General features: G+C 32.5%; 1 pseudogene across 1 annotated transcript; it reads left to right on the forward strand.

Moving 5' to 3' along the window:
• Positions 1-712: 712 nt before the first annotated feature.
• Positions 713-25,905, forward strand: LOC143223779 (uncharacterized; annotated as a pseudogene). Its single transcript, XR_013013072.1, has 7 exons — positions 713-1,031; positions 8,530-8,740; positions 9,960-10,223; positions 14,271-14,537; positions 20,810-20,976; positions 24,300-24,502; positions 25,396-25,905. The product of XR_013013072.1 is annotated as an uncharacterized LOC143223779 (transcript).

A 25,905-nucleotide genomic window follows, 5' to 3' on the forward strand; every position in this document is an offset into this window, starting at 1 on the left:
TCAACTCTCGTGGATTTCCCGCGAAACACGTTATTTACGTAATAATGTTCTATTCTATTTCCATTGTGTTTTCTATTTAGGCCAAGAGATGGTGCTGTATAAAAACAACTGTCTACGTGTGTCTTACCGTCTGTCATTCGGTGGATGAGTGAGCACATTTGTTCTCTTCCTTTTTTAACACGAATATGTATACTTGCTTTAAATAAATCTGCAATGTCAGTACAACTAAGTACGCTCACTCTCACATTACAAGCGCTGATAGTATATATATATATAAACACATACAGTCGTGTTTCTATTTCGTATTCGTAATTTCTTTCCAAGTTCAAAATTAACTTGACTTATTGTGCCTCCCTCCACTGCCTTAGAGTATCTTTGAAGACTTATAACGCTAAAACCCAGGTTACGATACTGGTTTTGGACACAACACACATCGTCCATGGTGCATCTCTATGCTTAACAACAACAAACAAACAAACTTATTGTGTTTGAAATGAACCAAAAAAATATAAAACTTTATAAAGTCAATATTCCAATGACTTCGGAAACTGAAAACAAAACAAACGCACGAAGGAATGTTTGTTACTATAACACATTCCTTGCCAAGATGCGTTTTTTGGTTTTTAGTGGGACGTTTGGATGGTTATCCCGAAATAGCTCTGTATAGCTCTGTTTCCTTTTTCAACTCGGCTCTCTGAACGAATACTATAATTTTACCCAAGGATCCCTCTACAACTGTCACTCAACGTAAGTTCACACGCACGCTCTTCTACCGGCAGCAACACGAACACTAAGACAGTTTTATTCTGGGGTAACAAGAAAGTTGTTGTTATCTTCTGGGTGAGTCCAATATTGTGGTGTTAGAAAATCCAAACACCTTGCACTGAAATAACCCTCACTGTACAGACAAGGGTGACAGGGAAGAAATGGAACTGTGGGCTGTTACCCAGGATGTGTCAGCTTCAACCATCGCCCTGATGAAAGACAACCAATCAGGAGCTAGAAATGGAGCTACCTTTGTTCCAAGTACTGTAGGTTGAACTTTCTACCTTACATATTTACATAAAACTAATAGTTTTAAAACTGTAATTTTTGAGTGATTAAAAAACATACCTCAGAATGTAAAGTGAACAATTTAAAAATACCGTTGTTTTCGAAAACCGGGATAACTTAGTTTAGACAAATACATATATACATCTTTCACACATTTAACCAAGAGACTGGGTAACTATTATTAATAAATGATTTAACATTTTTTTTTTCTGAGAGTCTCTTAAAGGTTTCCACTTAGTAGAAAACATTATATCAATTTAAGTCGAATTAAACGTGAATTAGTTTTTTTACTTCATGTTGAATGATACCAATAACTTGACTACATATTGAATGATACCAGTAACTTCGCCACATATTGGGTGGTACCAGTAACTTGGTCACGTATTGAATGCTACCAATAGCTTCGTCACGTCTTGATTAATAACAGTAAGTTTACAAACTTTTATAAGATTTAACATTGCCATGTTAAGTTCCAGACACCGACTGCATTAATATTTTTTTCGAATGTTGCCTTCACAAAAAGTTAAATAGCTTTCTATAAATCGACGTAGGTTAAAGATTTTGGTGGTTAATGACACACGTGTGATAACAATAGTGTATGAGATATAAGCTAATGGTTCACTTAAGGCAGTGGTTCCCAACCAGGGGTGCTCGCACCCCTTGGAGGTGCGAGATAGCGTTCTAGGGGGTGCGAGATAACATTTGTTTTGGCCACCTTCACCTTTATTCTCAAATAAATAATTACTGTAAGGGGTGCGAGAACATATTAAAAATTTTTTAGGGGTGCGGGGCATAAAAAAGGTTGAGAACCACTGACTTAAGGCATAGAGTATCTGTAATGTTTGGAATGCAGGTTAGTGGTTGCGAAAGGATACGCTGTTTGCGTAAGTTAAAATTATATTAGGTTGAGGAATAATTCGTGAGCGTTTTTAAATAATTTCATTCAAGCATTACATGCAAGACTATACAATACTTCAATGCATGAACACATTACACCCAAAACATTCATTATGATACTTTATTTCATGTAATACCTAGGTATATAGTATGCATTGTTGTAAACGAAATTGCAAGAAATTAAATGCGAAAAGCAGATGGTGTCGAAAACGCTCGATTTTGTCCACTTGAGATTCCATTTAATGAGCTGAAAATAAAAGCAAAAATTAAAGACATATGAAAATCAAACACACCATCTATTAGAGCAAAAAATTATCTACCAAATGACATGAAATATTTTGCGAAAGCGTTTCATTTATGAATATATTTTTTTAACTTGAGAAAACGCTCACGAATTATTCCTCAACCCAATACATAATGTTCGCGTTTCAAATTGTTCTAATATTTGTATGTTCTTTGATAAATACAAGTAGTCTGTATTAATATAGGTCTCTAAAAGAGTAGATAACATAAACGAGACTTTAGCAAAAACACATTTTAAAAGATTGAAATTTCTTCTCTGAACAAAAATTATGTGTTTTACGAAAATGGCACCGTAAGGCCCTGAAGTATTTTTAGATCTGTCAAACGTCATTGAGTTAGGCCAGTTTTCTGGTAATTCTATCCTACGTAAGTGACTCTGGCGAAGAACAAAAAAAACAAAACAGTATTCTTATATAGCAGGACCGCGTGTATTTACTTATATCCTTTTCTTATTGTGTGATAAAGTTAGAAAATAAAATTGCAATATTTAAACAATTGAACTTTATAATGTCAGAGTTACATGTTTTTAAAAGTATATGACTATATTAAAGTTAAACCTAACTCTGTGATTTCCTTAAATCCAAGAGCAAACTGGAAAAAAAATGTATCAAAGTAGTGCTACGTAAATTCTTATCCGTTAACAAACAGCACACGAGTTAACTATTAAACGCTGAGTTCTTTTAAAATTTTTGTAACAAAACTTCATAATGCGGATTTTAAGTGTTCATAAGAAACAAGGTTTTTATATATACACGTATATATTAAGCATTGACAGTTTAAAAAAATATTCCAAGTTAAGCGTTTTTGTTGAATATGCATTTCACGTTTAGCCCTTAAGCATGGCCACACGATTATTATCGTACGATTTCACTAATTAAACCATCAATTCCTGCAAGAAAAAAAAAAACTACTATAGTTTTAGAAAAGGAAATATTTGTTATGTTATATAAACCTATGTTTTTTTTCAAAACATCTGATATTTTACAATGATTAATAAAACCGAAGAATTTACTTTTTTGAATTCGTGAGTAAACGCTGAAATTTAAGAAAGTGTTCAGTTATTAGAGTCTGAAAATGCGCAGAGTGAGATTAGGCCTAGCAAAAGAGACTGTAGCTGTTTATTTGGTACAAGAGAGAAAGTGGAACTTCGTCCACTTCTTGTATTAGGCTTACAAAATCTGGGAATATATATTTGTATTCTTACTTCTGTTTTTATTTTTCTAATAACTAAAAAGCCAGATGTGGTTAGCTTATCGAAATACAAATTAGGAGATATAAATTTTGAATCTAGATATGACGCTAATCTTACACCACATTTTCACCTGTCGAATATTTATAACCGCGAGAGTCAATCTTGCTAATTGGTTAAGGACTACTGTGTATGATTGTCTTTTCTCTGATCAACAGTTCTAATTTAGGAATATTTACGACTGATTAACTGATTTTGTTGTTCAGGCCAAGTGTGGCACAAAATATTATTCACGCTCAAAATATATCAAGTACCCTCTGGTGTTTAAGTAAATAATCTTAGTCGTTTATTATTAAAAAGGCCTGGCATGGCCAAGCGCGTAAGGCGTGCGACTCGTAATCCGAGGGTCGTGGGTTCGCGCCCGCGTCGCGCTAAACATGCCACGCCCTCCCAGCCGTGGGGGTGTATAATGTGACGGTCAATCCCACTATTCGTTGGTAAAAAGTAGCCCAAGAGTTGGCGGTGAGTGGTGATGACTAGCTGCCTTCCCTCTAGACTTACACTGCTAAATTAGGGACGGCTAGCACAGATAGCCCTCGAGTAGCTTTGTGCGAAATTCCAAAACAAACAAACAAATTATTATTAAAAATATCATTTTAAAACCCACTTAAAAACTGTATTAAAAAAAAGAGACCAATAAACAGTTTACTTTATTTTTATTTGTTATTGTATATATTTTTATTCTTTAAATACCAAATATTCAGAGTAAATAAAAAATTACTTTAGTCTTGGCAATAATGTTTCATACTGTTCTATATTCATGTTATTGTCTACATTCATGAAGTACTAATGGAGTAAATGCCCGAGCAGTAACAGAAAAGTTAGCGTATGATCGGACAAACATCTAGAAGTTGTTATTCTGGTCTATATAAGTAGTTTTGAGCATTTATTTGTCAAAACACGCACAGACACACACGCCTGTTTTGCATGAAAGGACGTACATTTAATATATTCTTTTTTAAACAGATGAACACTTTGTTCATACAGTTTCTCTGAACTTGGAATGGAGTCATGCTTCTTCATGTGCCAGAAGCTTTTGGGATCTAAATTGTTCGATTGTTCAGAAATGGTATGAAACAAACGGACATTTCCAGAATAGCTGCATACAATATAACTGTATCCAGAATCCTGAAACATTTTGGGAAAACAAGAAACGTTGTTCCAGGAAAGCCCACTGGTTCATGTTGAAGAATTACCGCTCGATATGACCGTATTTTTATCATTTTAATACATCACGGCCGATGATTGTTTTGAATTTCTTGCAAAGCTACACGAGGGCTATTTGCGCTAGCTGTACCTAATTTAGCAGTGTAATACTAGGGGAAAGGCAGCTAGTCATCACCACCTACCACCATCTCTTGGACTATCCTTTACCAACGAATAGTGAGATTTACCGTAACATATATAACGCCCCCAAGGCTGAAAGGGCGATTATGTCCGATGTATCGGGGATTCGAACCCTCGACCCTCAGATTGCGAGTCGAGCGCCCTAACTAACTGGACATGTCAGGCTCTCAAGATTGAATGAAGTCTTGCAACATCTTACGACTCGAATGGCAAGAGGACATTTATATCCAAGATATCTGGAGAACAGCGATTGATAAAACAAGACTAATTTGCAAGAAGGGCTATCTGCGAACCGATATTCACCAGAATTTATCACTGTTGTCATTTTACTTGGGCAAGACAACATAGTAACCTACAGTTAGTACACTAACAGCATGTCATCTTTTCAGTTGGGTCCTGGTTCTGGCTTGTTAAAGCTTGTGGTAGGATTCATATTCTTCCTTTTTCCTGGAGAACAAATGAGGGAAGACTGTCTTATTTGCATGAAAAACACAAGTGGTGGTGCAGCACATATTTGGGATGCTATTTATAATGGTGGAAAATTTACTCTTCACATGCTCCAAGGTAACAGCAATGATACCTTCTACAGGCATGATATAGAGACGATATTTCTTCCATATGCGAGGTCAAGGTTTGTAAAGGAGTATCTCGACCGTGGCCAACAAAGTCAGCAGATTGTAATCCCACTGAGAATTGTTGAGCAAAATTAATCTGAATAATTGCTGACAACAATTCTCAATTAGCTAATATATATGAGTTTTAGCGCCATCTAGCGATAAATTGGGATGAAATTTCGGTGGATTGCATTAATAACCTCATCTATAGCATGTTACGTTGTCTTGCAGGGGTTAATCTGTCTCATTATTCCAATTACATATGTTGATGTTTACTATAACACGTATTTCTCACTTTGGCAGCACTAAGTGCATTTGTAATCTATTTTAATAATAATCATTTTTTATCAAATATGCGAATATTTTAGCTAAGACTATACGATTATTTAAAACAATTGTATAAGAATTTGATTTTGTTTGAATTTCGCTCAAAGCTACACGAGCGCTATCTGTGCTAGTTGTTTCTAATTTATAAATGATTGACGAAATGGAAGGCAGCTAGTTAACTTTTGGGCTGCTCCTTTACCATCAAGTAACGCAATTAACTATTACATTATAACACTCGCACAAATGAAAGTGTGAGCATGTTAGGTGACGGGAATTCGAATCTACGATCCTTAGGTTGCAAGTCGAACGCTTTAATCACTTGGCTATGTCAGAACTAATGTTATAAGAAGTAAGATTGTTATGGATAGAATAAAATATATCTTTTGTTATACTTGAAACAGACAAATTGGAAATTATCTCGAGAGATCAAGAAACAAGAAGAATTTATACAAATAGCAGGTAGACATAAAGAAAGAACATAAAGATCAGCAAAAAGAAAGTTTAAAGTAACCCTTTCTATGAGAAGCTTCTTTGTACATCACGATGTATGGATGAGGAAAGTGAAGTATGGGTAATTAAACATTGAGAAAATATGCATATTAAGATTTAATTTCATAAGGAGACATGGATGCGATGTTAGGCTAGTTTCAGATAGCCCCAAAGTTTATAACCAGGAAACCCCTGCACACTACATGGCAATTACTACACTGGAGATAGGATTTTCAGTGCAGTGGAAACAAAGATGATGGCCATTGCACCATAAGAAGTGAAATACTCAAAGCAAGAATTATTATCAATAGTTCTACATCTAATGACTAGATAGTAGTGGAACCTAATATTCTGGTATGTTCTGAGGAATTGGTGATCGGAAGATTTCTCATGAATATGAATACGGAAGATATTAGACATGACTTTATTCTGGGAAGACTTAAATCAACTTATGATAAAGCGAAAGGTGGCTATGATCTAAATACTGGTGTTATGAATTGGCTGAAAATCTCTGGTTAAACAGAAGTGGCGCTCTAAATTTAAGTAGGTGTTTTGAAATTTAAGCGAAAGTTTATTCACTGTGATTGTCTTTGGAAGTATGTTAGTATGAGAATGGCCAACTGAGTAACTTCATCTCCAGAGAAGTTCCTGTGAAGACTATTTGTAGAGGACCATAAATAATTGATTCATTTGACCACAAACCAGGAAGAAGCACTTCAGCAACAGAATGTCTAGTGAAAACTAGGGACAGGGTGCTGTCTCATGGCATATTAATGAAAAAATAGTAGTTTAATTTTTGTAAATATTTGTATAGCACATATTTTATTTATTTTTTTCTCCCCGCATGACCGCAATTCATTACTTTGAAAAAGGGATAATAGACAATCCAAACAATACTACGTTCAATGACTTGCTTTCGTTTCTGATAAAGCGAAAGTCCAATTTTGACGAGATATATCCCAAGGAATACCAAAAAAATGTCATTTTACTAAAGATATGTAATAAAATGATATATTCATAAAAAAAATATTCAAGTCTTTTTTTCGCTACCAGGGATAAAATATTATGATCTTTACTGTAGAGGAAACTATGAAATGTTTCTCTTCTGGACATACCTCGTGATAATTGGCCATGGACCTCATCCTAGACATCAATGAACAAGGACGTTCCTATTAGTATCTTAAATAAGTGTTTTTCAAACTGATTATCAACTGCCTTATGACAGTGTTTTTAATGTTTTTTGCCTAGTACATCTGGAAGTAGTCAAACCATCTACAAATATCATACCGATACACAGTCTAGTGCTTGTTACACTTTATGTGTCTATCCATTTGTCTTCCACTAGGTCTATTAACAACAGTTTTACATGGTCAGTGAGTGTTTCACGAATTTTTTATGGATGTCGTCGTAACTAAGTTTAGTAATGGCTGGCTACTGTTTTAATTTTCCACAATGTCTTGGGTAGAGTCTGCGTTCTGAGAGGATGACGTCATTGTTTGGTATATAACGTTGTATTTCTTCAGTCTTAAATATATTATCTTCAAAATATTTAAAACCTTTTCTATGTCGTGTATGGAGCATATTTCACACACTCATCTGTTTCCACTTGTTGTTCCCCTTTAAATACAAATTAATTTTACCCTTCTTAAACCGATTCATGAAAACATCTCGGTTACAATATTATAATACATTTGTCATTTTTTTCCCAGTTATCTGCGGTTATCAACCTTATCAGCGAGCCTGAAAATGCCACAAAGGCTCGAACCTTGGATCTTCTGATGTACGTTCCAATATACTAATCACTGAACAATGTCTGGTCAAACTTTTACCGCGGAAACAAATTGGCTGTTGTAAGGTTTTTTTTTTACAAAATCTGGTATAATGTCCTTTACTTACCACTAATAACCCAAAATACTTGATGTTTTTTTTTAATATCACTACAGTGGCGATGTGACTTGGTGTAAATATAGTTTATTTCAGAAGGAGTAGCAAACCAAAAAATAAATTAGAACTCTACGTCGGTCGTGGAAACTTTATTTTCTTTACTGAAACTACACGTTTTAACGAATACAGAAAACGTTGACAAATAAAAAAGTACATTTCACGTTCACGCTTTTATCACAAATACAAACTTTAACATCGGTCTTAATATTTTAATTCACGGTCACAATCTATCTTTAGAATTAACATATACAGCAATTATTTATAATAATGTAAGTTATATCACTGTTATTGTTGTATTTTCTTCAGACAATAGAAAAAATACCAGACAAGATACTTCTTAAGATATTCGTTTACCTTCCTCATAAAGAAGTGGGCAGGCTAGCTCGGGTGTGTAAAAGATGGCGAATGATATCATGCGACTCAAGATTGTGGACACACGTGTCTCTGCGACCAGAGGTCTCTGGTCTTCACGTCTACACTATAGAATCCCTTTTGGCACTAATTTCTATACGATTTGGTAAGTTTTTTATGTAATAATGTAATAAAATATATGCTTACTTTCGTTCAAACCACTAAAATTATAAACACTATTTAATGTTGATGCAGTGGGAACTGTATTACAGTCAAATGTTCAAGATTTATCTTTTGCGTTCTATAAACCAATTCATGAAAATTCAAAAAATAATGGAAGTTGAGTTTCATAACTACAAAGCTTTAATAAGTTTAACACGATAAGCAAACATGACGTAATAATAAATGTGGTTTAAGATTATAAACGCGACTACATACCGACATATCCATATGTATATATCATGAGACAAAAGAAGTACAATATTGTTGAATAGTTCTAACACATGACACAATGAAACTACAACATTGTTTATTAGTTGTAACACATGACACAATGGCACTACAACATTGTTCAGTAGTCCTAACACATGATACAAGGGAACTACAACATTGTTTAATAGTTCTAACACATGACACAATGAAACTACAACACTGTTGAATAGTTGTAACACATGACACAATGGAACTACAACATTGTTTATTAGTTGTAACACAGAAAACATTGGAACTTCAACATGTTGAATAGTTCTAACACATGATACAAGGGAACTACAACATTGTTTAATAGTTCTAACACATGAGACAATGTAACTACAACATTGTTTAATGGTTCTAACACATGACACAATGGAACTGCAACATTGTTTGTTAGTTCTAACACATCAGACAATGGAACTACAACATTGTTTAATGGTTCTAACACATGACACAATGGAACTGCAACATTGTTCAGTAGTTCTAACACATGATACAAGGGAACTACAACATTGTTTAATAGTTCTAACACATGATACAAGGGAACTACAACATTGTTTAATAGTTCTAACACATGATACAAGGGATCTACAACATTGTTTAATAGTTCTAACACATGATACAAGGGAACTGCAACATTGTTTATTAGTTCTAACACAGAAAACATTGGAACTTCAACATGTTGAATAGTTCTAACACAATATACAAAGGAACTACAACATTGTTTAATAGTTCTAACACATGACACAATGGAACTGCAACATTGTTCAGTAGTTCTAACACAGAAAACATTGGAACTTCAACATGTTGAATAGTTCTAACACATGACACAATGGAACTGCAACATTGTTTATTAGTTCTAACACATGAGACAATGGAACTAGAACAGTTAACCTTTGTCCTCTATACAGGTCCGTCTCTACGATATATTGAGCTCCCCATCGAGCTTATTACTCACACCGTTCTGCACGAGCTGGCCAACAAATGTCCGAACTTAACGTCCATGTTGCTAGACTTCTCTACTGCCATGCAACTTCACGACTTCAACGACCTTCAGACTTTTCCTACCAAGCTACGTTCAATGTGTATTTGTCTGTCTGAAGTAATCTTTATGGAGGGTTTCATGAGAAAGATTTATAATTTCATCAATGGACTAGAAGTTTTACACCTGATTGGTGAGTACATACCATTCCTTTTAACGTGAAGTTAGGCTAAGAGTCATATCATATATTAGTTTATATCCTCACAAAACTTTCTTATATCACCAAGGAGGTTCCTACGTTTATTCTTTTTCGTGATATCCTTTTTATCATTGTATGGGATATTATATTTTTTATTTTACGTGATGTATGTGACTTTACTTTACTGTAATTCTACTTGATGAATGGATATTGTTTTGCGTGATATGTGGAATATTATTCTACTTTTTATTTCACGTTTTTGCCCTCTGATCACCGTATCTAAGCGTTTATTTGCAACAAGCAATGTTTAGAAACCCTACGTAATATATACCAAAGAAAATATAGGTCGTATTTTCTAAGTTTGACTAAAATTTCTTAGATCTATTTTTCGTAACCAAAGTCAGGATACAGAAGTTACTTAGAACTGCATTTCAATTACATTATTAGTTTTTTAAACTTTTTTTATTTCCTGTCACATCGTGTCTGTTCCCATCAGAGTTAAAGAAATTCTAACAATAATTTTTTTATTGAATAAACCGCACTCTCTTGCTAGTTTGTGATATAAAACGTAAACATCAGATTCGAAAATTAGTCATTACTATAAGGCCTTAAATAATAAATTTAAAACTATAAAACATTTCGATACAATGGTCTAATTTTTTTTTTTTTACTTTGTGGTGAAAAGCAGTGTTAAAAAAGAATTTCTTCCTATGAACAGAGAAACTGTTAAAAAGATTTAATGGCAGTGTAAGAGCAAAAAAACAATTTCAAGCTAAGAAATGACGACAATTGTTATGAATGTCAGGGTGAACTGTCAATATTACCAGAAAACTGCTCCAACCTCGGTTGTTCTGAAAACGAATATCTTGTGGAAAGCTCAGAATATTCAACCCATGAGCCTGACTTACAATAAGCCTTAATATAATAAGACAAAGTTCATTATGGCAAAAACTATTCTGGATATGTCTGTCAGACTGTCACGTCTAACACTTCTAAACTGCCTGCTATTTGTTTAAAGGTAAACCTAAGGGGAAGTGCGGGCTGAAAGTTATCACATAATTATAGAATACAATGATATTGTACTTCACATGTGGCTGCATTTATCATATAATTATAGACCACAATGTACGCTACATGTGGCTGTATTTAGCATATAATTCTGGACTACAATGTACCATACACGTAACTGTATTTATCATATAATTATATACTACAGTGTGCGAAACATGTGGCTGTATTTATCATATAACTTTAGACTACAGTGTACGACACATTTGGCTGTATTTATCATATAATTATAGTCTACAATAAACGTTACATGTGGCTGTATTTATCATGCAATTTTAGACTACAATTAAGCTCCATACGGTTGTATTTATCAAAATAATTAAAGACTACAATGTACCTTACATGTGGCTGTATTTTTCATATAATTATGGACTACAATGTACTTTACATGTGGCTATATTTTCTAAAACTGGAGATACGTAGGTGTTAGAACTAAAATAAAAACTATTTATCAAACAAAGTTATGAAACAGTTTTTACTAGCATTAAGTTAACGAAACTTGTTAAAATAAAACCACAAATAGTTTTTATTGGTTATAATAAATTTGTAGTGAGTAATAACAAACTGGTATAAGAGCCGAAAACGCCGTTAGGGGAGAAAATACTCAACTGACCACCTACAGGGTATTTTCGTCATTTGCCTGTTGTTTATAATTAATTATATTTTATTGAAGGCTTATATCATCTCTTCTTGTAAAAGTTACCGAGTTTTTATACAAGTGTGGAATTATACTAAAGTTTAGATTATTTAACTGTTAATATCAGGTATAAAAATTTAGTAGATTTTTCAACCTGTGTTATTTTATACATAAATGCATGGATTATTAATTGCTGTCTTTTTCTGTAAGCCCGGCATGGCCAGGTGGTTAAGGACTCGTAATCCGTGGGTTCGAATCCCCGTCACACCAAATATGCTCGCCCTCCCAGCCGTGGGGGCGTTATAATGTTATGGTTAATCCCACTATTCGTTGATAAAAGAGTAGCCCAAGTGTTGGCGGTGGGTGGTGATGACTAGCTGCCTTCTCTCTAGTCTTACACTGCTAAATTGGAAACGCCTAGCGCAGATAGCCCTCTAGTATCTTTGCGCCGAAATTCAAACCACACTTTTTTCTGTATCAGAACTTTTCTTTATCTCAGATCATAAAATAATTATTTTTAATTTAGTAAAAAATATTTAATTTCTAGCCTATTATTTTCTACATTCAACAGTTATTATAACAAACGTACTCTTGTACGCTCTTCTAAACTGTTTTGTTGTAGATATATTTTTAACAGATTTTATTACTGTAAGTTTTTCTTATATGAATCGTTATGATCAGTTTGACTTGTTTTGAATTTCGCGCAAAACTACGCGAGGGCTATCTCCGCTAACTGAGCCTAATTTAGCAGTGTAAAACTAGTGGGAAGACATCTAGTTATCACCACCCACCGCCAATTCTTGAGTTACTCTCTTACCAACGAATATTGGGATTTACAGGAACATTATAACGCCCCCACGGCTGAATGCGAGAGCATGTTTCGTGTGACGGGGATTCGAACCCGCGACCCTCGGATTACGAGTCAGAGCGTCATAACCACCTGGCCATGTGGGGTCTCGTTATTACCACATCTAATCTTAATGTATTTTAATATTGTGTGTTTCTCTGTTATCGGTTTACTGGTATAGATTCTTAAGTTTATTATTATCAGATCTAATCTTAGTGTATTTTAATATCGGTTTACTATTATCTGTTATCGGTTTACTGGTATAGATTCTTAAGTTTATTATTATCAGATCTAATCTTAGTGTATTTTAATATCGGTTTACTATTATCTGTTATCGGTTTACTAGTATAGTTTCTTAAGTTTATTATTATCAGATCTACTCTTAGTGTATTTTAATATCGGTTTACTATTATCTGTTATCGGTTTACTAGTATAGTTTCTTAAGTTTATTATTATCAGATCTACTCTTAGTGTATTTTAATATCGGTTTACTATTATCTGTTATCGGTTTACTAGTATAGTTTCTTAAGTTTATTATTATCAGATCTACTCTTGGTGTATTTTAATATCGGTTTACTGGTATAGATTCTTAAGTTTATTATTATCAGATCTACTCTTAGTGTATTTTAATATTGGGTGTTATATATTTTTTATTACAGGTTCTTAGCTTCAGGTTCTCTGTTATCAAATCTTTTCTCACTGTATTTATCAACTGCAGGTTTTTCTCTTTATTCTCTTATCCAACTTCTTGTCATTATTATTGTTTTTTTCACATTTTGAGGTCCAGTGTTTTTTGGTACAGTAGTAAGCCTACGGATTTATAACGTGAACTCAGCAGATAGCCTGTTGTGGGTTTTGTATAAGAAAAACACACACACACATAAACACACCCAGTGTTTCTCGTTTCGCTAGCCTTATCTTATATACTTAGGTCCAGTGTTTCTCGTCTCGCTAGCCTTATCTTATATACTTAGGTCCAGTGTTTCTCGTCTCGCTAGCCTTATCTTATATACTTAGGTCCAGTGTTTCTCGTCTCGCTAGCCTTATCTTATATACTTAGGTCCAGTGTTTCTTGTCTCGCTAACCTTATCTTATATTCTTAGGTCCAGTGTTTCTCGTCTCGCTCGCCTTATCTTATTTTCTTAGGTCCAGTGTTTCTCGTCTTGCTAACCTTATCTTATATTCTTAGGTCCAGTGTTTCTCGTCTCGCTGGCCTCGTCTTGTATTCTTAGGTCCAGTGTTTCTCGTCTCGCTCGCCTTATCTTATTTTCTTAGGTCCAGTGTTTCTCGTCTTGCTAACCTTATCTTATATTCTTAGGTCCAGAGTTTCTCTTCTCGCTAGACTTATGTTACATTCTTAGATTTCATTGCTCTGTGCGTGATATCTCCTTCAACTTGTTATTATGGGTTATTTTAGATTTTGTTACTTTGGGTGTTGCTATATTACTCCTGGTTGAATTAAAGTTTTAATTTTACGTTTCATCATCAGGTACTTATGAGAAGGTTGAAGAAGAAGAGGAAGAAATATATGAAGTCATCAACATCCATAAACTGAAGAGTTCTGTCCCCAACCTCCGTGTCGTCAACCTCTACGGTATAGTGTTTGTTGATGACAGTCACGTGGAGGCTTTTAGCAGTAACTGTATTCAACTAGAGAGTTTAGCCCTCAACTTTTGTACAAAGTTCACCGGATCAGCTTTGAAACTACTTTGCTCACGCTGCAAGAAACTGAAGTGTCTACTCATGCAACAGGCAGGTATGTGCAACGATACACAGATCAATTAATTATTACTTATTTCGCACCGAAACAGTTACAGTTAAAGCAGTTTTATGATGTAAATACAGGTAAACATCGATATAAAACGCATCGATAAAGCGCGATAATCAGTTGGGCGCGATGGGGTCTTAGGCCCCAAATTTTTTTGGGTTTCTACAGAGGCCGCCGCTTAATATTACCACTGCTTAATGTAATCAGCCGGTTCTTTATATCACTACAAAACGCGTAAATTTTGCATTATCGCTCACCCCGAGGGTCAAAAATATATAATCAAATCGGTATAAGGCGCAATCAGATACAACGCGGTCGAATTTTTTGGACCCCAACTAGCGCCTTATATCGATGTTTGACTGTATATCTATTTATATCCCACCAGATCTGATGAACTCTGGTATTCGACGAAAGGCTTCGTCGAGTTCTAATACAGCGGATATAGTATGGTTGGCATGTACTATTTTCCTATACTTTAATCCTTAAGATTTTACAAAAACTAAAAATATATGATTGCAAAGTGTTGCGTGAATAAATAGAAAACGAAACACACAGTAAGATATATCAATTTACTGATAAGCGAATACTTTGTTTCAATCATTTATCGATGTAAATTTTCACATTACTTAATTATAAAGGACATTATTTGTAAAACACCTAATTTGTACGAACTACAATCTAGAACTTAACCATAAAATGTTCATAAAGAGCCGGGGCCTGGCATGGCCTAGCGCGTAAGGCGTGCGACTCTTAATGCACGGGTTCGCGACCGCGTTGCACCAAACACGCTTGCCCTCCCAGCCTATTCGTTGGTAAAAGAGTAGCCCAAGAATTGGCGGTGGGTGGTGATACCTAGCTGCCTTCCCTATAGTCTTACACCCCTAAATTAGGGACGGCTACCACAGATAGCCCTCGAGTAGCTCTGTGCGAAATTCCAAAACAAACAAACATTCATGAAGAGCCATAAATGTAACATTCTGTTCAGTAGTGATTCTGTCTTTTCAGAAAGACCTGAGAGCTTAGTGTGTCTTGATGTTATTGTACTCCAATGAAGCATCTATTGTTGTACCCTAAGGGGAGTTTAGTGTGTCTTGATGTTATTGTACTCCAATGAAGCATCTATTGTTGTACCCTAAGGGGAATTTAGTGTGTCTTGATGTTATTGTTCCCCAGTGAAACATCTATTGTTGTACCCTAAGGGGAGTTTAGTGTGTCTTGATGTTATTGTTCCCCAGTGAAACATCTATTGTTGTACCCTAAGGGGAGTTTAGTGTGTCTTAATGTTATTGTTCCCCAGTGAAACATCTATTGTTGTACCCTAAGGAGAGTTTAGTGTGTCTTGATGTTATTGTACCCCAGAGATAAATTTTTATTAAAATAAAAAATTAGGGAAGTTCAGTGTATATTGGTGTTACTTTACCCCAGTAAAGCATTTCCTAGTACATCATAAAAATATATATGGGTGTGTTTTGATTGTTATTGTATCTTTAAAAGACCTTTATGTTTTTTTTGTACTTCGAGGTGGATTGTTTTAATTACAAATGCGTCAACTACGACTAAATGTAGGCGTGTTTTCACCATTTTGAAAAAATGTTGGGAAAGTTTTATTAAAATGGACCAAAACGCTCAATAAGAGATTCACGTAATCGATTATCTAGGTTTATATGAACTTAAAAACAACTGAGATGTTGAGACCTGAACAGAAGTCGGCTATTGTCATTAAAATGATTTTCTAAACATTAAAAATACTGTTTCTAAGAAGGTTATTATTAAAATGATATTCTAAACATTAAAATACTGTTTCTATGAGGGTTATTATTAAAATGATATTCTAAACATTAAAATACTGTGTCTAAGAGGGTTATTATTAAAATGATATTCTAAACATTAAAAATACTGTTTCTAAGAAGTTTATTATTAAAATGATATTCTAAATATTAAAATACTGTTTCTAAGAGGGTTATTATTAAAATGATATTCTAAACATTAAAATACTGTGTCTAAGAGGGTTATTATTAAAATGATATTCTAAACATTAAAATGCTGTGCCTAAGAAGGTTATTATTAAAATGATATTCTAAACATTAAAATACTGTTTCTAAGAGGGTTATTATTGAAATGATATTCTAAACATTAAAATACTGTTTCTAAGAGAGTTATTATTAAAATGATATTCTAAATATTAAAATACTGTTTCTAAGAGGGTTATTAATAAAATGATATTCTGAACATTAAAATACTGTTTCTAAGAGTGTTATTATTAAAATGATATTCTAAACATTAAAATACTGTTTCTAAGAGAGTTATTATTAAAATGATATTCTAAACATTAAAATACTGTTTCTAAGAGGGTTATTATTAAAATGATATTCTAAACATTAAAATACTGTGTCTAAGAGGGTTATTATTAAAATGATATTCTAAACATTAAAAATACTGTTTCTAAGAAGTTTATTATTAAAATGATATTCTAAACATTAAAAATACTGTTTCTAAGAAGTTTATTATTAAAATGATATTCTAAACATTAAAATACTGTTTCTAAGAGGGTTATTATTAAAATGATATTCTAAACATTAAAATACTGTTTCTAAGAGGGTTATTATTAAAATGATATTCTAAACATTAAAATACTGTTTCTAAGAGTTATTATTAAAATGATATTCTAAATATTAAAATACTGTTTCTAAGAGGGTTATTAATAAAATGATATTCTGAACATTAAAATACTGTTTCTAAGAGTGTTATTATTAAAATGATATTCTAAACATTAAAATACTGTTTCTAAGAGAGTTATTATTAAAATGATATTCTAAACATTAAAATACTGTTTCTAAGAAGATTATTATTAAAATGATATTCTAAACATTAAAATACTGTTTCTAAGAGAGCTATTATTAAAATGATATTCTAAACATTAAAATATTGTGTCTAAGAGGGTTATTATTAAAATGATATTCTAAACATTAAAATACTGTGCCTAAGAGGTTATTATTAAAATGATATTCTAAACATTAAAATACTGTTTCTAAGAGGGTTATTATTAAAATGATATTCTAAACATTAAAATACTGTTTCTAAGAGGGTTATTATTAAAATGATATTCTAAACATTAAAATACTGTTTCTAAGAGGGTTATTATTAAAATGATATTCTAAACATTAAAATACTGTTTCTAAGAGGGTTATTATTAAAATGATATTCTAAACATTAAAATACTGTGTCTAAGAGGGTTATTATTAAAATGATATTCTAAACATTAAAATACTGTTTCTAAGAGGGTTATTATTAAAATGATATTCTAAACATTAAAAATACTGTTTCTAAGAAGGTTATTATTAAAATGATATTCTAAACATTAAAATACTGTTTCTAAGAGGGTTATTATTAAAATGATATTCTAAACATTAAAATACTGTTTCTAAGAGTTATTATTAAAATGATATTCTAAACATTAAAATACTGTTTCTAAGAAGGTTATTATTAAAATGATATTCTAAACATTAAAATACTGTTTCTAAGAGGGTTATTATTGAAATGATATTCTAAACATTAAAATACTGTTTCTAAGAGAGTTATTATTAAAATGATATTCTAAATATTAAAATACTGTTTCTAAGAGGGTTATTATTAAAATGATATTCTGAACATTAAAATACTGTTTCTAAGAGTGTTATTATTAAAATGATATTCTAAACATTAAAATACTGTTTCTAAGAGGGTTATTATTAAAATGATATTCTAAACATTAAAATACTGTTTCTAAGAGGGTTATTATTAAAATGATATTCTAAACATTAAAATACTGTTTCTATGAGGGTTATTATTAAAATGATATTCTAAACATTAAAATACTGTGTCTAAGAGGGTTATTATTAAAATGATGTTCTAAACATTAAAATACTGTGTCTAAGAAAGTTATTATTAAAATGATATTCTAAACATTAAAAATACTGTTTCTAAGAAGGTTATTATTAAAATGATATTCTAAACATTAAAATACTGTTTCTAAGAGGGTTGTTAGTAAAATGATATTCTAAACATTAAAATACTGTGTCTAAGAGAGTTATTATTAAAATGATATTCTAAACATTAAAATGCTGTGCCTAAGAAGGTTATTATTAAAATGATATTCTAAACATTAAAATACTGTTTCTAAGAGGGTTATTATTAAAATGATATTCTAAACATTAAAATACTGTTTCTAAGAGAGTTATTATTAAAATGATATTCTAAATATTAAAATACTGTTTCTAAGAGGGTTATTATTAAAATGATATTCTGAACATTAAAATACTGTTTCTAAGAGTGTTATTATTAAAATGATATTCTAAACATTAAAATACTGTTTCTAAGAGGGTTATTATTGAAATGATATTCTAAACATTAAAATACTGTTTCTAAGAGAGTTATTATTAAAATGATATTCTAAATATTAAAATACTGTTTCTAAGAGGGTTATTATTAAAATGATATTCTGAACATTAAAATACTGTTTCTAAGAGTGTTATTATTAAAATGATATTCTAAACATTAAAATACTGTTTCTAAGAGAGTTATTATTAAAATGATATTCTAAACATTAAAATACTGTTTCTAAGAGTGTTATTATTAAAATGATATTCTAAACATTAAAATACTGTTTCTAAGAGGGTTATTATTAAAATGATATTCTAAACATTAAAAATACTGTTTCTAAGAAGGTTATTATTAAAATGATATTCTAAACATTAAAATACTGTGTCTAAGAGGGTTATTATTAAAATGATATTCTAAACATTAAAATACTGTGCTTAAGAAGGTTATTATTAAAATGATATTCTAAACATTAAAATACTGTTTCTAAGAGGGTTATTATTAAAATGATATTCTAAACATTAAAATACTGTTTCTAAGAGGGTTATTATTAAAATGATATTCTAGACATTAAAATACTGATTCTAAGAGGGTTATTATTAAAATGATATTCTAGACATTAAAATACTGTTTCTAAGAGGGTTATTATTAAAATGATATTCTAGACATTAAAATACTGTTTCTAAGAGGGTTATTATTAAAATGATATTCTAGACATTAAAATACTGTTTCTAAGAGGGTTATTATTAAAATGATATTCTAAACATTAAAATACTGTTTCTAAGAGGGTTATTATTAAATTTATTTTCTAAACATTAAAATAGTGTCTCTAATTGGGTTATTATTAAAATTAATTTCTAAACATTAAAATAGTGTCTTTAATAGGATTATTATTAAAATGATATCTTAGATGTTAAAATAGTGTCTCTAATAGGGTTATTATTAAAATGATATCTTAGATATTAAAATAGTGCCTCTAATAGGGTTATTATTAAAATGATATTTTAGACATTAAAATACTGTTTCTAAGAGGGTTATTATTAAAATGATATTCTAGACATTAAAATACTGTTTCTAAGAGGGTTATTATTAAAATGATATTCTAAACATTAAAATACTGTTTCTAAGAGGGTTTTATTAAATTTATTTTCTAAACATTAAAATAGTGTCTCTAAGAGGGTTATTATTAAAATTAATTTCTATACATTAAAATACTGTCTTTAATAGGATTATTATTAAAATGATATCTTAGATGTTAAAATAGTGTCTCTAATAGGGTTATTATTAAAATGATATCTTAGATATTAAAATAGTGCCTCTAATAGGGTTATTATTAAAATGATATTCTAGACATTAAAATACTGTTTCTAAGAGGGTTATTATTAAAATGATATTCTAGACATTAAAATACTGTTTCTAAGAGGGTTATTATTAAATTTATTTTCTATACATTAAAATAGTGTCTCTAATTGGGTTATTATTAAAATTAATTTCTATACGTTAAAATAGTGTCTCTAATAGGGTTATTATTAAAATGATATCTTAGATGTTAAAATAGTGTCTCTAATAGGGTTATTATTAAAATGATATCTTAGATATTAAAATAGTGCCTCTAATAGGGTTATTATTAAAATGATATTTTAGACATTAAAGTACTCTTAATAAGAAGGTTCGTGATGACTGAAAATTACAGATGAATGAACATTGAATAACAAGTTTAACTCTGGATTATGTTAATTTGGGAAAAAATAAATGAATGTTGTTAAGAAACTCTCGTTCAGTTGTAGTGATATTAATATTGTATACATTTTAACGATTACTTTTAAGGTATAAGTTGACAGTAAAATATAAATACTTCAATAACAGTGTTTCTTGATGGCTAACCTTAATTTTGGTCCACTCAGCCTTACAGAACGAACACGTGATGGCAGTAGAGTGGGAGAACACTAACATTCAAGAGCTGGACATCACGGCGACCCAACTGTCCAGAGAGAGCCTCATCTACCTCTTGACACGAATCTCAGGACTACGGTATCTGAGTGCTGGTCAGTTGGACGCTTTTACAGACCAGGTAACTTTTATGATCAGCAGAAACAACTGGAATTTATATGATACGGTGTTTGTTTGTTAAAATAACGTACCACGCACTCGCGCAGAAGTTTAGCAGAGCCCTTATAAATCATAATTTAAAATATTATGATAATATAATTCAAGAACAGCTTCTTGTGATACCTAACGTTTTCTACAAAGTCTACGTTCTTTTGATGAAGGATTAGAATTTTGTAGCTTAAAATAGTCGCATGCAATGGTTTCTGCTGACACTATGTAACTGGAAACCGAAGCCGTATTGCAACTGTCGGTGTTTATAAATACGATTTTTCATAGTAGGTGTCTGTGATTTGTTGGCGATAAATTTCAATAATTTATTTTGTTTTTGAATTTCGCACAAAGCTACTCGAGGACTATCTGCGCTAGCCGTCCCTAATTTAGCAGTGTAAGACTAGAAGGAAGGCAGCTAGTCATCACCACCCACCGCCAACTCTTGGGCTACTTTTTTACCAACGAATAGTGGGATTGACCGTAACATTATAACGCCCCTACGGCTGAAAGGACGAGCATGTTTCGTGCGACCGGGATTCGAAAATTTCAATAATAAGCAAACACCAGCACAGTTTTAAATTAATATATTGAACAAGTAAAACGTGCCTACAAATTTTTGTTGAGTTTTCAATGTTGTTTGATGTTCGTGGAAGCTGTGTGAACAGACATACAATTGTTTAAGCTATATTTCAGGCACAATTTCTTCCAGATTTCATCTTATAGCACCCGTTTTTTTTTTTACACATTTTCTGGAGGAACACGCATACTGACGTGTTTGTACAATATGTTTTGACATTTGATCTCATAACTTGGAACCCCCGTTTAAAATATTCTGTGTATAGACCTGCGTATATTTAAAAAAACTACAGATGATCCGGAAATACGGAGGATAGCACATACATTTATAATGAAACCTTAAATAGGCTTCACGTTTCTGTTTAGGAAGTACGATCAGCTATTTCTCAAATCTAAAACCATTGAATAACCTTGTCTGTTATCGACAAGAGAGGCTAAAAAGGAAATGACGCAACAACTCCGTTATTATTACAACTCACATGTTTGTTATTATAAGTCACCTGAAATAAAGATGGAATAACAGATAACGCTAAATTCAGTTGGACACTTGAATAATCTTAGGCATTATGATGAAATAAAGATTATGATAATGTAATTCAATAAGTAGATGTTTGTTTGTTTGTTTTGAATTTCGCACAAAGCTACACGAGGGCTATCTGCGCTAGCCGTCCCTAATTTTGCAGTGTAAGACTAGAGGGAAGACAGCTACTCATCACCACCCACCGCCAACTCTTGGGCTACTCTTTTACCAATTGGCCGTCACATGATAACCTTCTTACGGCTGAAAAGCGAGCATGTTTGGTGTGACGGGAATTCGAACCCGCGACTCTCGGATTATGAGTCGAGTGCCTTAACCACCTGGCCATAAGTAGATCATTAAAAATATCCACAGGTGTAGGAGACAAATTACAAGTAGCAAGCTTGACTGAAAGAAGTTAGAATGAACATTATGGTTAAATATTGGATGTGTAAGTGACTGTCAAACAACGTTGGATGTAACGTGATGTATACGTAATTAGTCTAGGAGTTGTAAAAAAAAATCAGAAAAATGGTAGATGTGTAAGTAAACTGTCAGCAACCACAAAGAATCGGTCACTCAAATTTCAAAGAAAGTTTCAGTCATATTTCAGAGCTATTTATGAGCAGTACAGAATTACCTACAACTCAGATCCTAAGTTCACTAACTACATTTCAGTTCCCGTGTAGGTTCATTAGTTACAGCTGAGATCCTGTGTAGGTTCATTAGTTACAGCTCAGATCCTGTGTAGGTTCATTAGCTACAGCTCAGATCCTGTGTAGGTTCATTAGTTACAACTCAGATCCTGTGTAGGTTCATTAGCTACAGCTCAGATCCTGTGTAGGTTCATTAGTTACAACTCAGATCCTGTGTTGGTTCACTAACTACATTTCAGTTCCTGTGTAGGTTCATTTGCTACAACTCAGATCCTGTGTTGGTTCACTAGCTACATTTCAGTTCCTGTGTAGGTTCATTTGCTACAACTCAGATCCTGTGTTGGTTCACTAGCTACATTTCAGTTCCTGTGTAGGTTCATTTGCTACAACTCAGATCCTGTGTTGGTTCACTAACTACATTTCAGTTCCTGTGTAGGTTCATTTGCTACAACTCAGATCCTGTGTTGGTTCACTAGCTACATTTCAGTTCCTGTGTAGGTTCATTTGCTACAACTCAGATCCTGTGTAGATTCATTAGCTACAGCTGAGATCCTGTGTAGGTTCATTAGTTACAACTCAGATCCTGTGTAGGTTCACTAGCTACATTTCAGTTCCTGTGTAGGTTCATTTGCTACAACTCAGATCCTGTGTAGGTTCACTAACTACATTTCAGTTCCTGTGTAGGTTCATTAGTTACAACTCAGATCCTGTGTGGGTTCACTAACTACATTTCAGTTCCTGTGTAGGTTCATTTGCTACAACTCAGTTCCTGTGTAGGTTCATTAGCTACATTTCAGTTCCTGTGTAGGTTCATTTGCTACAACTCAGATCCTGTGTAGGTTCACTAACTACATTTCAGTTCCTGTGTAGGTTCATTTGCTACAACTCAGATCCTGTGTAGGTTCACTAACTACATTTCAGTTCCTGTGTAGGTTCATTAGCTACAGCTGAGATCCTGTGTAGGTTCATTAGTTACAACTCAGATCCTGTGTGGGTTCACTAACTACATTTCAGTTCCTGTGTAGGTTGATTTGCTACAACTCAGATCCTGTGTAGGTTCACTAACTACATTTCAGTTCCTGTGTAGGTTCATTTACTACAACTCAGATCCTGTGTAGGTTCACTAACTACATTTCTGTTCTTGTGTAGGTTCATTTGCTACAACTCATATCCTCTACGAGTTTAATGAGAACCCCAAGTGGCCATCTGTTTTATCTTTGTTCAAACAACAAACTACAATTAAGTGTGTGTGAACGCAGTTAGAATTGCAATTTTTAAAGACAATTTACCTTTAAGTAATTTGTAGAAAACAACAAAAACACATTTTACAACTTATTCGATACTTCCATACAATCCAGTTGTAATTTTTTCGTTAAATCTATAATTGCTGGGGGTTTTTTCACCAAGTCACTGGTGTTTTCATTCAATATCAAGCTTATAAAGGGAAAGTGATAATAGAATTGTGATGTAAGTGAACTTAGAAATTTGGTAAAGTTAGCCTTTATGGTCCTTAGAAGACATAAAAACTGACAGTATTTATTGCAGGTTTTGAAAGAGTTCGTGGAAAAGGGAAACACCAAAAACCTCATAGCCTTGGACTTAGACAGAAATGAAAATATTTCAGAAGAGACACTTTTAAGGTTTATTAAACTTCAGGGAACATTCTTGAAAGGCCTGATGTTATCGGGAATTCCTCACCTGACGGAACAGTTTTGGATTTCAGTTCTTCCAACTTTGAAAAATATAAAGTAAGGCCTCTATTGTACTCGAAATAATATTTACAGTTATTTTAAGTGATATCGTACCTTAACAATTCTCTATCGTGTAAGACAAAACCATACAAAGAGCTATCTGTGGTAATCCCACTGATGAAATCGAATCCTGAATGAATGTGTATTTTAATTATCCATCAATTTTAATTAATAAATATCGCAAATTTCTTAGATATCAACACTTTATACATGAGAAATCGAAGCCAAATACAGTCTTAAATTATCAAACATTACTTGGACTTCCTCACTACCGTTTATTTTACAAAATATATCGATAATTAATATACGTTAGTACAATACAATAGTAAACTGACCAACAATGGTTTACAACTATAATGAAAACTGTTTAATGTAAAAATACTTCCGAGGGCAGTGCCAAAGTGGACGTATGACTGGAACAGTAGACCTTTTAAATAAGTACCAGATAGGCTAACGTTCTGTAGATAAAATAACTTGCATCACATTTATAAGTAGTTGTTGGTCAATTTATTAAGGGTAACTTATGTACACACTATCGCGTGATCATAACATTTCTTTATATCATTGAATTTGGATCAAAATAAGATATTACGAAATTAATGCAGAAAGAAATGATCCAAACCAGAAACTGTTTGAGAAAGTGTGTAATTTGTATTACGGGAAAAATATCAAGTCCTTCCACATACAGAATCCTAGTTCTATTACAATATTTAACATTCGTTTTCAACACACTTTAGTTCTAATACGTTAATAAATGCTTAAATGTGATTGGACTATTTTCGGAAGACTTCAAACTTTTTTTTCCTCAAGACTTGGCTCAAACAATTATTACTGACTGAATAATTAATTAATTTTAATTAATATTCTCATAATCTCTGTATCTGTTGAAGGATTCTTGTCATGGGAATGCCCGAAGGTTGTTGTCAAAAGATCCACCAAAGATCCACGTTGATTCTCTGATGGACGGTATTGCCAATAACTGTGACCAGCTAGAGAGCAGAAATCCGCTGGGATCAGGATACTTTAAGGTTTAGCGACCGCAGCAGTAAAGCCATCGACTCCATCAGAGTCAAGTGTCTTCGACTGAAATCTTTAGTGCTTAGCGACGGGAAATACTTCGAACTGGTCAAGTCGAATTTCGAACGTGCAGACAGACATACAGTCGTTCGCACCACAACAAATTGTCAGGTGACGTTGGTTTACCTTCTCATGTTTTACAAGGATTTGTTGTTTAACTGATTGAGAAATTAAGGTAACGACAGTGGTCTGAAATTAAATTACTGGAAGTCTTTTTTGCTCTTTTAATTTTTTGTCCTGAAAATATCACCCTGCTAAAATTTAAATAAACAAGAACGTGTATAGTTGTCTACATCATTAATAAACAAAACAACGAATGAAAA

Source organism: Tachypleus tridentatus, chromosome 8 (genome assembly GCF_004210375.1).
Source record: "Tachypleus tridentatus isolate NWPU-2018 chromosome 8, ASM421037v1, whole genome shotgun sequence".
Lineage (NCBI taxonomy): Eukaryota > Metazoa > Arthropoda > Merostomata > Xiphosura > Limulidae > Tachypleus > Tachypleus tridentatus.